This window comes from Eumetopias jubatus, unplaced genomic scaffold (genome assembly GCF_037043125.1).
Source record: "Eumetopias jubatus isolate StellerSeaLion01/CBP00866 unplaced genomic scaffold, mEumJub1_p1.0 scaffold_2, whole genome shotgun sequence".
Taxonomy (NCBI): domain Eukaryota; kingdom Metazoa; phylum Chordata; class Mammalia; order Carnivora; family Otariidae; genus Eumetopias; species Eumetopias jubatus.
The window spans coordinates 72,159,605-72,172,339 of NW_028274808.1; the positions used below are offsets into that span (position 1 = coordinate 72,159,605).

The 12,735-nt window shown below is 37.2% G+C and overlaps 1 pseudogene; it reads left to right on the forward strand.

The window, feature by feature from the left end:
- The first annotated feature begins 9,813 nt into the window (after positions 1-9,813).
- On the forward strand, positions 9,814-11,525 carry LOC114210201 (annexin A7 pseudogene; annotated as a pseudogene).
- Positions 11,526-12,735: the final 1,210 nt, after the last annotated feature.

The window sequence follows — 12,735 nt, forward strand, 5'->3', positions numbered from 1 at the left end:
CCCCTTTGTAGATGCTTTTTTTGAGGTAGGTGGAGATTAGCCATTTTTCTCCAACCTTACCACAGGTAATAATGAAATCAACTCTCATAAAAGTTCTGCTACACAAACATATATTTGTTAAAAAACATTTATTAGCTAACGAGCACAAAAACAGTTATTATCAACCGGTATATAAACTTGATGAATCCCAGTTTTCTTTTCTTTTGGGAGATATTACCTTGTGTGATAGTTTCATTAGTTCTACAAATGCTTGCTGGAGGCCTTTGTAAAAATATTGTACAAGTAGAATTCTCTTACTCTTATAGTTGGCATCAGGCAGCTAGAATACTACCCAGTGATAGACACAAAATTATTTAGAGATGAAGCCTCAAGCCCCACATTGGAGAATCTAGGATTGCCCCGACAAGAGCGGAAAATGTCTGTATAATATCAGGCAGTTCACTTATCTTTCATATTACTGACTTTGCCAATGAGAGTCCATTTCTAGCATTAATTAAAAAGTAGGACGTAGGAAGTAGGAAGACCACAAATACAGGTTTACCCAGGAGTGTCCCACTTGACCTGTGACTATTCTTCTTTATTCTTATAATCCCTTTGTCACAACTGGATTAGTGTCAATATAGATTTCTCATTTTTAAAAATACAGTACTGTTATTAATCTTTGCATTACAATAATCAGGAACCGGTTTGACAAACCTTCCTTTGTGCTTAGCTCCTGCTATGCTGCTCTATAGTACTGGGTATTCTACCGCAATAGAAAGACTTTTCATTTTAATATGTGGATAATCAAAAAGACAATCAGTGACAATTCATCTCCCTTTTCAGGTGCAGTATAACTGGCCTCTTCCTATTAAAGAACACATATAGGGCACTTGCTGTTAAAGTTGTGCGCCCAGACTAGAAATTGCTACTTTGAAAAGGATTATAGGCAATTTTATAAGGAAATAAATATAGTAATAGCATATAGAATAGTAAATTCTTTAAAAATTACCCAGGAACATAATAATAGAAACAGAGTTGGACACAAAATTGACTAAAGCAGGGCGCCTGGGTGGCTCAGTCGTTAAGCGTCTGCCTTCGGCTCAGGTCATGATCCTGGAGTCCTGGGATCGAGTCCCGCATCGGGCTCCTTGCTCAGCAGGGGGCCTGCTTCTCCCTTTGCCTGCCGCTCCCCCTGCTTGTACACACTCTCTCTCTGTCAAATAAATAAAAAAATCTTACAAAAAATTGACTAAAGCTTGTGAATATATAGCCGTTATATTTATATTTCATAATGCTTATGCTATTCTTTATATAAACTTTTCATTTTAGAGCAGTTTTAGATTTGTAGGAAAAATAGCAAAGATAGTATAGAGTTCTGATATACCCCACATCAAATATCCTTTATTATTAAATCCCATATCAACATGATACATTTGATACAGTTGATTAATACTGATATGTTCTTGGGGTGCCTGGGTGGCTCAGTTGGTTAAGTGTTGGACTCTTGATTTCGGCTCAGGTCATGATCTCAGGGTTGTGAGATTGAGCTCCACGTCAGATTCCACGCTGGGTGTGGAGCCTGATTAAGATTCCCTCTCTCTCTCTCCCTCTGACTCCACCCCCCACCTAAAAAATATATATATATATCTATATATCATATATAGAGATATAGATTAGATATATTCTTATTTACTAAAATTTGTAAATTTTAGTGTGAGACTGCAGCTCACACTTAAGTAGTGGAGAATTATGCTGCATTTCTTTGAGGCTGGAGTGTCCACCTCGATTATTTGAAATTCTTCTGTAGGAGAGATTTGTCTCTTCTCTATTTATTCATTTATTCAATCAATTGTATATATCAGTGTGGACTCAGACATCTATGTTATATTTGGGGTTGTAATCCAATACTACTTTATTTAATTACTCAAGTTTTTCCAGCTTTGGCCATCTTTCACATGACTCCTTTGTCTTTTGACATACATCTATCGTTTTGTTTTTCCAGCACCTTTTTATTTTCTGGCAGTGCAAGATGCTACAAGCTAATGTTGTAGTGTTGTGTATTTCCTGCCCCAGTCCTGGATTCAGTCATCCCCAAGGAGGCTTGATTCCTTTTTTGAAGAATAATATTAGGAACCAAGGTCTGGTGTTGGGTCTGTTCACTGATGCTAGGGTGTTACTGTTTTTAGGCTCCTGAGCTGACTTAGCATGGAAATACATGTGTGCATATTAACCACTGTCTGTACTCAAATCTATTAATATTTCCTTATATAACCATCTGTATCTATATCAAGCTAAACATGAGTTCATACTGATATCTCCGACTCTTAATCTGGTACCATGTGGATCATTCTAGTCTCTTTTCCTGGCTTAGCTGTAACTTCCCGCTCCAACAGTGAGAAAGCTGGCTCCCTGCATCGGCCATCCACTTGCTTTACTGCTCAATTCCAGTATACATGTATGGTAGAATCAGAATTATTAATTTTATCCCAATAGGAAACAACTTTATTAATTATCCCAATTATTAATTTTATCCTAATAGGAAACAACTTTATCATAATGTGCATAGTTTCTCTTGCCTCATCTTACAGACTCCACTCATTTCCAAATTTACTTAGGTCAGCAGCTGTTTCCCTGATTCCATTCAGTGAGGCCTTTTCATACATTTGTAATGGAGTTTGATTATTTCATCACTTTGTGCAGACCATCCTGGGATTCTCCATCCTCCTAAATGAATTTGTTATACTTTTCACGCATTAAGATTCACTTTTTGCTTCCCGGAATCCAGAGTCTCTCACGGTTCGTCTCCCTCTCTGATTTCCGCCCCCCTTCATTTTTCCCTTCCTTCTCCTAATGGCCTCCACGCTATTCCTGATGTTCCACAAATAGGTGAAACCCTATGATAATTGTCTTTCTCTGATTGACTTATTTCACTTAGCATAATCTCCTCTAGTTCCGTCTATGTTGATGCAAAAGTTGGGTATTCATCCTCTCTGATGGCTGAGTAATATTCCATTGTATATATGGACCACGTCTTCTTTATCCATTCATCTGTTGAAGGGCTTCTTGGCTCTTTCCACAGTTTGGCTATTGTGGACATTGCTGCTATGAACATTGGGGTATATGTGGCCCTTCTTTTCACTACATCTGTGTCTTTGGGGTAAATACCCAGGAGTGCAATTGCTGGGTCATAGGGTAGCTCTATTTTTTAAAAAAATTTTATTGTTACGTTAATCACCATACATTAGATCATTAGTTTTTGATATAGTGTTCCATGATTCATTGTTTGCATATAAAACCCAGTGCTCCATGCAGAACGTGCCCTCTTTAATACCCATCACCAGGCTAACCCATCCTCCCACCTCCCGCCCCTCTAGAACCCTCAGTTTGTTTCTCAGAGTCCATAGTGTCTCATGGTTCATCTCCCCTCCGATTTCCCCCCTTCATTCTTCTCCTCCTGCTATCTTCTTCTTCTTTTTTTTTTTTTAACATATATTGTATTACTTGTTTCAGAGGTACAGATCTGTGATTCAACAGTCTTACACAAGTCACAGCACTCACCATAGCACATACCCTCCCCAATGTCTATCACCCAGCCACCCCATCCCTCCCACCCCAACCACTTCAGCAACCCTCAGTTTCTTTCCTGAGATTAAGAATTCCTCATATCAGTGAGGTCATATGATACATGTCTTTCTCTGATTGACTTATTTCGCTCAGCATAACACCCTCCAGTTCCATCCACGTCGTTGCAAATGGCAAGATCACATTCCTTTTGATGGCTGTATAATATTCCGATATATATATATATACGGCCTCTTCTTTATCCATTCATCTGTTGCTGGACACCTTGGCTCTTTCCATAGTTTGGCTATTGTGGACATTGCTAGGGTAGCTCTATTTTTAACTGAAGGTTTTAGAGGGGAAGGGTGCGGGGGGATGGGTTAGCCCAGTGATGGGTATTAAGGAGGGCATGTATTGCATGGAGCACTGGGTGTTATATGCAAACAATGAATCATGGAACACTATGTCAAAAACTAATGATGTAGCATATGGTGACTAACATAACATAAAAAAAAAGTAGATCCTCTTGTAGGAAAAAAAATTCACTTTTTGCTGTACATTTCTGAATACACAGTGAAAATTTGAAATGCAAATTTGAAAATGCATAGTGTCATGTATTTACCATTACAATATCATACAGAATAACTCTAAAAAATCTCCCTGTGCTTTATCTATTCAACTGTCCCCCCAAGAATCTACTGTCATTTTTATTGTTTCTAGAGTTTTTCCTTGTATAGAATGTCATGTAATTGGAATCATACTATATGTAGCCTTTTCAGACTGACTTGTTTCATTTCACTTAAGATTCAACCATTCCTTTTTTGGCTTGATAGCTCATTTATTTTATTTCTGAATAATGTTCCATTATATGAAAGCACTGCAGTTTGTCCATTTTGGTTGTTTCCAGTTTTTAGTGATTATGAATAAAGTAACCATAAGCATTCATATGAAGTTTTTTGGGTGAGCCTAAGTTTTCATTTCAGTTGAGTAAATACCTGGGAAAACAATTACTACAGCCCATGGTAAGATTGCTTAGCTTTGTTACTGCCCAACTGCCCAACTGCCTTCTAAAATGTCTGTACCATTATGAATTCCAACCAGCAGTAAATAAAAGTTCATGTTGCTCTTCATTCTCGTCAGCAACTGGTATTATCAGATTTTTGGATTTTAGCCATTGTAATGTGTGTCGTAGTATCCTGCTGTTTTAACTAGCAATTCCTTCATAACAAATAATGCTTAGCACTTTTCTCATGTGGTTATTTGCCATCTGCATATCTTCTTTGGTAAGGTGTCCATTCAGATATTTTGCCCATTTTAAAATTTTGTAATTTTTTTTGTACTGTTGAGATTTAAGTTCTTGTATATTTTATCAGACATATGATTTGCAAGAGTTTTCTTCCAGTTTATGACTCACCTTTTCATTCTTTTCATAGTGTTTTTCATAGAGTAAAACATTTTCTTAAACGAACTTATTTTAAAAAAATAGTTTTATGTCTCTAGAAAACTTCAGGGGTTATTACAGAAAGTTCCCATATACCTCACATTCCGTGTCCCTTATTATTAACATCTCACATTAGTATGGTACGTTTGGTACAATTAGTAAACCAATAATGATAAATTATTATTAACTAAATTCCATAGTGTAATCATATTCCCTCAGTTTTTATGTGATAACCAGCTTTTTTTCCCAGAATCCCTTCCAGCATGCTCCCTTTGCACACTATACACTCTTTTGACATTTTCTTTCTTGTAATGTTTATCTGGCTTTACTATTAGGGTAACACTGGCTTCATGGAATGAGTTAGGAGATATTTCCTCTGCTTCTATTTTCCAAAAAAGAATTGTTGAAAATCGTTATCATTTATTCCTTTTAAGTTCGGTCAAATTCATCAGTGAAACCATCTGGGCCTGGTGATTTCTTTTCTGGAAGGTTATTAATTTTTCACTAGATTTCTTTAGTAGATATAGGACTGTTAATTTTTCCTTGTGTGAGTTTTGGTAACTTGTGTCTTTCAAGGAATGGATCTATCTCATTTAAGTTATCAGATTTGTGGGCAGAGAGTTGTTCATAATATTCCTTTTTCATTTTTTAATGTCCATGTTGATAACCCTCCTCTCATTTCTGGTATTAGTCATTTGGTATCTTCTCTACTTTTTTTTTTCATTTATCTGGCTGAGAGATTTATCAATTTTGTTTATCTTTTTAAATGGTCAGCTTTTGGGTTGACTTTCTCGATTGTTTCCTGTTTTCAAGTTCATTGCTCTCTGCACTAATTTTTGTTATTTTTTCAATATGCTTTCACTGCTTCTACAAATCTTAATAGTTGAATTTTCATTTTACTTAGCTCAAAATATTTTAAAATTTCACTTGAGACTTCTTTGACCCATCATGTTCGGAAAAGTGTTGTTTAATTTCCAAATATTTGGGGAATTTCCAGCTATCCGTCTGTTAATGACTTCTAGTTTAATTTTTTTGTGATCTGAGAAAATATGTCCTATGATTTGTATTCTTTTAAATTTGTTAATATGTGTTCTGTGGCCAAGAATGTGGTTTATCTTGGCAAATGGTCCACATGGGCTTAAGAAGAATGTGTAATCTGTTATTGTTGGATGAATTATTCTACAAATGTCAATAAGATCAAATTAGCTAGTGGTGCTATTCAGGTCAATCTTATCCTTATTGATTTTCTGCCTACTGAATCTATTGATTAATAAATGAGAGATGTTGAAGTCTTTAACAACAGTAACGGGTTTGTATATTTATCCTTTCTGTTCAATCGGTTTTGCCTATTTTGATGCTTTGTTGTTTTGTACATTCACCTTTAGGATTGTTATGCTTTCTTGGAGAATTGACCTTATTATTGTCAGAAGCCTTTCTAGATCCCTGATAATTTTCCTTATGCTGAAGTCCACCCGGTCTGAGATTCACATAGCTACTAGAGTTTCCTTTTGATTAGTGTTAGCATTGTATATTTTTCTCCATTGCTTTACTTTTAGCCTCTCTGTTTATATTATTGTAGATAACATATAATTGATTCTTTTAAAAATCCATTCATATAATTATTGTATTTTAATTAGTGTATTTATACAATTTAAGGTATTTATTGATATAGTTGAGTTAGCATCCACCGTATCTGCAACTGTTTTCTATTCATTACATTTGTTCATTGTTTCTTTTCCCTTCTTGCTTTCTGCTTTCTCTATGTTTAAAGAGCATTTTACACGGTTCTGTTTTATCTCCTATCTTAGCATATCAATTATATTTATGTTAAGAAACATTTTAGGGGTTGCCCTTGACTTGCCAATATATATTTTCAAGCTTTTTAAGTTATCTTTCAACTAATACTAGATTGTTTCACATGTAGTAATGGTGACTTATAACAGAATATTCCCAATGCCTCCTCCCATCCTTATGACATTGATGTCATTTATCCATATGCTATAATCACTCAATATAATTTTACTATTGTTACTTTAAAGAAACAATCATCTTTTAGACAAATTAAACTAAGAAAAAAATACCTTTATTCTTTTTCAACACTTTATTTATGTGGATCCAAGTTTCTCTCTCTCTCTGAAGAACAGTTGCACATTTCTTTTTTTCATTTTCACATTTCTTATACAGGTTTGTTGCCAATGACTCTCTTCAGTTTTGCCTGTCTGAGAAAGTATTTCCCTTTCATATAAAGGTTAATTTTGCTGTATATATAATTCCAGGTGGGTGGATTTTTTTCACTTAATACTGTAAGTATTTGACTCTATTTTCGTCTTGTGTGTTTCTGATGAGAAGTCCAGTATAATTCTTATCCTTATTCTTCTACAGTTAATATTTCCTCCCTCCCAACCTCTCTCTAGTTTCTTTAAAGATTTCCTCTTTGTCTTTGTGGTTTTGCAGCTTGAATATTGTATGCCCAGGTGTCAATTTTTTGGTATTTATCTTGTTTGGTGTTCCCTAAAATTCCTTTATCCGTGGTTTGCTGTCCTTAATTTTGGAAAATTCTCAACCATTATTATTTCAAATGTTTCTTCTGTTCTCTCTTTCTTCCCCTTCTATTATTCCAATTATGTTATATCTTTTGAAATTTTCCCATTGTTCTTGAATGGTCTGTTCTATATTTTCATTCTTATTTGTTTTTGCATTTTGGTTTGTAAAGATTCCATTAACCTATCTTCAAGTTCCCTGATTCTTTCCTTGGCTGAATCCTATTCTAATCAATTAGTCCAAGTCATTCTTCATTTCTGTTATCCTAATTTTTAATTTCAACTCTTTTCTTTTAATTCTTTTTTAAGAGTTTCCATCTCTCTCCTATATCTGTTCTTGCATGTTGTCCACTTTTTCCATTAGACCACTTAACATACTAATTTTAATTATTTTAAATTCCTGGTCTAATGATTCCAACCAACATCAGTGTCGTATCTGAGTCTCCTGATGTTTGATTTGTTCCTTTAGACTGTGGGGTTTTTTGTTTGTTTGCTTTTTTTGTTGTTGTCTTCTTTTGCCTTTTGTCATGACTTGTAACTTTTGGAAAAAGCTGTACGTATTATATTGGGTAATAGAAATTGAAGAAAATAGGCATTTAGTGTGAAAATTTATGTTATGATAAACATTGGACTGTGCTCGATATTTGTTTTAGCTCTGGGTGCCAGGGGCTTCAAATTCCTTTAGTTTCTTGTTTTTATCTTCCCTCTTGACTCTGGGCTTCCCTAAGTACACCTCCTTAGGGAGAGTTTGCATCTTGTGGCAATTTCAGCTGTGATCCACTATTGTTGTATAAGAGCTCTGTTGGTATGGTGGTGAGATGTGAAAGATGGAAAATATTCTATAATCTTATGATTGAATCTCAGTCTTTAATATGTGACATTGATAGTGTTTATCAAGTGGTTGTATGTGTTCCTCCTTTAGGTAATGCAGAAGGTTGGAGTGGGAGGAATACCCTTCCCCCAGATAAGATATGGTTTTGGTAAAACCTTTACCCTAGAGAATAGGTTTGTGTTATGGAAAAGGCAGTGGGCATTTTTCATAATGATTTCTGTCTTTCCCCCTACTGTTTTTTGTGGATCTTCACTATGAGAACCTGGAGAGATGCCTGGAGGTAAAATTCACAAGTATGGGAACTCTTCTAGACTGTGGCTTTCAGGACTTTCTCACTCTCATCCCAGACCATTCTCAAATCTTGTAATTAATCAAAATAATCATTTAAACGTTCCTACCAGTTGTGTCTCTAGTGGTTTCTGCTATTGGCAAGCAGATCCAAGCTGTGGTCCTCTTGATTCTCCTATCTCTTTGGATTTTGGGATTAGGGTTTGCCATGCCACCTCAGTTCTCTGGTGGGTTTAAGAAAGTAATTAATGTTCAGTTTATTCAACTTCTTCTTTTTTGAATGAGAGTGACAACTTCCTAGTTCTACATGTCAGAGCTAAAATTGACAGTTTGGCTTATATTACATTCAAAGTAGTCAATATAAAAAAGATTAAAATATCATTTTGATTTAATTTATACAAATATGTTACTTTTAAGAAGAAAATACTTTTGAGAATAAACAAATTTAAAATTATGTATATAAATCCACAATATACTAAAACTCTCCTAAAATTAAAGAAAAATTAAACATTTCAGAAGTTATATAATTTTAATTACTTTTAGTATTCTCTTGCACTCTCAAAAATGTTTGATTTGGAGTATAAATTATGTGGGAAGACTCAAGCATCTAAAGTTATAAAATCCTGTGCAAGTGTTCAACTATAATGCCTTTTGTTTTGTCTATGAAGACTCACTGTCTAGTTATCATTACAAATGTTTGGTAAACATAAAATCACCTACATTAGCAAAAAATGGTGTAGACTTGTCAATAACTAAAATATAGTTATCTAAGTTATGTACAAACAGCAAACATTCCCGTCAAGTTGATAAGAATGTTGTTTAACATCTATTTCTCTAGATGGAGCAAATAAATTTCTGTGATGAGGGATTTTCTTGGATTTGTTATTAAGTTTCTTTTAATCCTAGGTGGGAATAGATGTTAGCAATAATAACTTTCTTAGAAGTTATGGAAAAGGAAACATCTGACTTCCTCTGTTTATAACAGAAATTTCCTATGCCTCACATTAGAAGGGCCTGTGGCTCAGAGGTCTTTTCTTTCTCAGAAGAAAATTTTTATAACTGCCAAGTTGGATGCATCAAAAGAACAGCAAAGACGAAAAAGTGGACATTAAAGATTTTTCCCTTAAGCCTTACTCTTGAAAAAGTAGAGGCTCCGCCTCCTCGGGCCCTCCCCCGGCTCCATCTTGCTGGCGACCAGCGTTGGGCTGTGACGCTGCTTCCCGGGGTCAGAATGTCATACCCAAGCTATCCCCCAACAGGCTACCCACCTTTCCCTGGATATCCTCCTGCAGGTCAGGAGTCATCTTTTCCCCCTCCTGTCAGTAGGCTTATCCTAGTGGCTTTCCTCCAGTGGGAGGAGGTGCCTACCCACAAGCCCCAAGTAGCAGCTACCCAGGAGCTGGAGGCTACCCTGCCCCTGGAGGTTATCCAGCCCCTGGAGGCTATCCTGGTGCCCCATCACCAGGGGGAGCTCCAGCCTATCCAGGAGTTCTTCCAGGTCAAGGGTTTGGAGCCCCACCGGGTGGAGCAGGCTTTTCTGGCTATCCACAGCCACCCTCACAGTCTTATGGTGGTGGCCCAGCACAGGTTCCACTGCCTGGTGGTTTTCCTGGAGGACAGATACCTTCTCAGTATCCTGGAGGACAAGCTCCTTTCCCAAGTCAGCCTGCTGCGATGACTCAGGGAGCTCAAGGAACAGTCCGGCCAGCTGCGAACTTCGATGCCATGAGAGACGCAGAAATTCTTCGGAAAGCAATGAAGGGTTTTGGCACAGACGAGCAGGCAATTGTGGACGTTGTGGCCAACCGTTCCAGTGATCGGAGGCAAAAAATTAACGCAGCTTTTAAGACCATGTATGGCAAGGATTTAATCAAAGACCTTAAATCAGAGTTTAGTGGAAATACGGAAGAACTGATCCTTGCCCTGTTCATGCCATCTACATATTACGATGCCTGGAGTTTACGGAATGCAATGAAGGGAGCAGGAAATCAGGAACGTGTATTGATTGAAATTTTGTGCACAAGAACAAATCAGGAAATCCGAGAAATTGTCAGATGTTATCAATCAGAATTTGGACGAGACCTTGAAAAGGACATTAGGTCAGATACATCAGGGCATTTTGAACGTTTACTTGTATCCATGTGCCAGGGAAATCGTGATGAGAACCAGAATGTTAACCACCAGTTGGCTCAGGAAGATGCTCAACGTCTCTATCAAGCCGGTGAGGGGAGACTAAGGACAGATGAATCTTGCTTTAACATGATTCTTGCCACAAGAAGCTTTCCTCAACTGAAAGCTACCGTGGAGGCTTATTCCAGGGTGGCCAATTGAGACTTGCTAAGTAGTGTTGCCCGTGAATTTTCTGGAAATGTTGAAAGTGGTTTAAAGACCATCTTGCAGTGTGCCCTGAACCGCCCTGCCTTCTTTGCTGAGAGGCTCTACTATTCTATGAAAGGTGCCGGCACAGATGACTCCACCCTGGTCAGGATTGTGGTCACTCGAAGTGAGATTGATCTTCTACAAATAAAACAGACGTTCAGTCAGATGTATCAGAAGACCCTGGGCACAATGATCTCAAGTGACACAAGTGGAGATTACCGAAAGCTTCTTCTGGCCATCGTGGGCCAGTAGGAGGGATTTTTTAAATAAATGAAGCATATCCTTCAGTAATTGACCTGCATGCAGTAATATCAACCACCACCTAAGCAAAAGAGCTTTTTACCAAGGACTGTGTCAGGGTATTGTGCTTGGTTTGTACATGTGGTTATTGCCTTAATTCCAATGTTACTTTTTCTCTATATACAATCAGTGTGAAGCCATCTCACAATGATGTACTAATAATGCAATGTTTGTAAGGCATAAATCTCACTGCTTTTCTAATCAGGATCCCAAATTGAATAAAAAATCATAACAATTTCTAAAAAAAAAAAGTGGAGACATTTTTCCTTTGGGTATTTGAGATTATACACTAGAAAGTGCAATAGAAAATAACTAAAACATCTGATTTGAGTAGTCTATGTTGAGATTCAGAAGTGAAGGATGCCACTGAAGTAGCCACAACAAAGGAGTGTATCAAAGATAACATTTTTAAATTGGTTTAAGCATATATTCTGATTTATTAAATAAAGTCTAGGCTAAATACACATTAACAAAATACAGGGGTGAGCAAAATAGTTTAATATTTGCCCACTGCTCCATAGTTAGTGAGATGGGAAACAATAGCCAAATATATCATTGAAAACAACCTAAGTGTTATGAAAAAAGAACAGGGAAGTATGAGAACTTATAAATGGGGAATCTGATTTTTCTCAGATGGGAGGTAGAGATATGGTCAGGGAACCTCCCAGGGGGAGTGAAGTTGAAGCTGAGATATGAAGTGTGTTTGGGAATTTAGTGGAGTGTTGGGGAAGGAAGAGTGTTCCTGGCAGAAGGAACAGGATACGCAAAAGCCCTGAGGATGGGAAACAGAGCATGTTGGAAGAGTGAAAGGGAGATGAGTATAGCTGGTATGGAAACAGCAGAGAGAAACACATGGCCTTGGCAGTGTGTAAGAATAACTTCCGATTTTTATATGTGTTTCAAAGCACAGTGGTCCATGGGCGTCTGGATGGCTCAGTGGGTCAAGTGTACTCTTGGTTTTGGTTCAGGTCTTGATCTCAGGGTCCTGAGATGGAGCTCCACCTCAGACTCTGCACTCAGCAGGGAGTCTGCTGGAGATTCTCCCTCTCCCTCCCCCTCTGCCCCTCTCCTTCCCTCTGTCTCTCTCTTAAACATATAAATAAATCTTTAAAATAAATAAATAAATAAATAAAAACACAGTGGTCCAGGGAGGATCCAGAGATCACATTCTCTCATCTCCATATCCACTTTGGACCCATGTTGCTCTCTAGTCTCTTATAAATTTGTATTTCTTCCCAGAAAGTATTGCCATCTGCAGGATGCGGGTAAACTTGGTTCTGTTTTGAGGAAGCCCCAACCTCAGCCCCTTGTAGACCATTCCATGGAGATTTTTTTCTTATATTCCAGAGAGTAGAGAAGCCAAGAGTGGTATTGACATTCATATGGGTCTTTACTCCCTCCCCTTGCTGCTT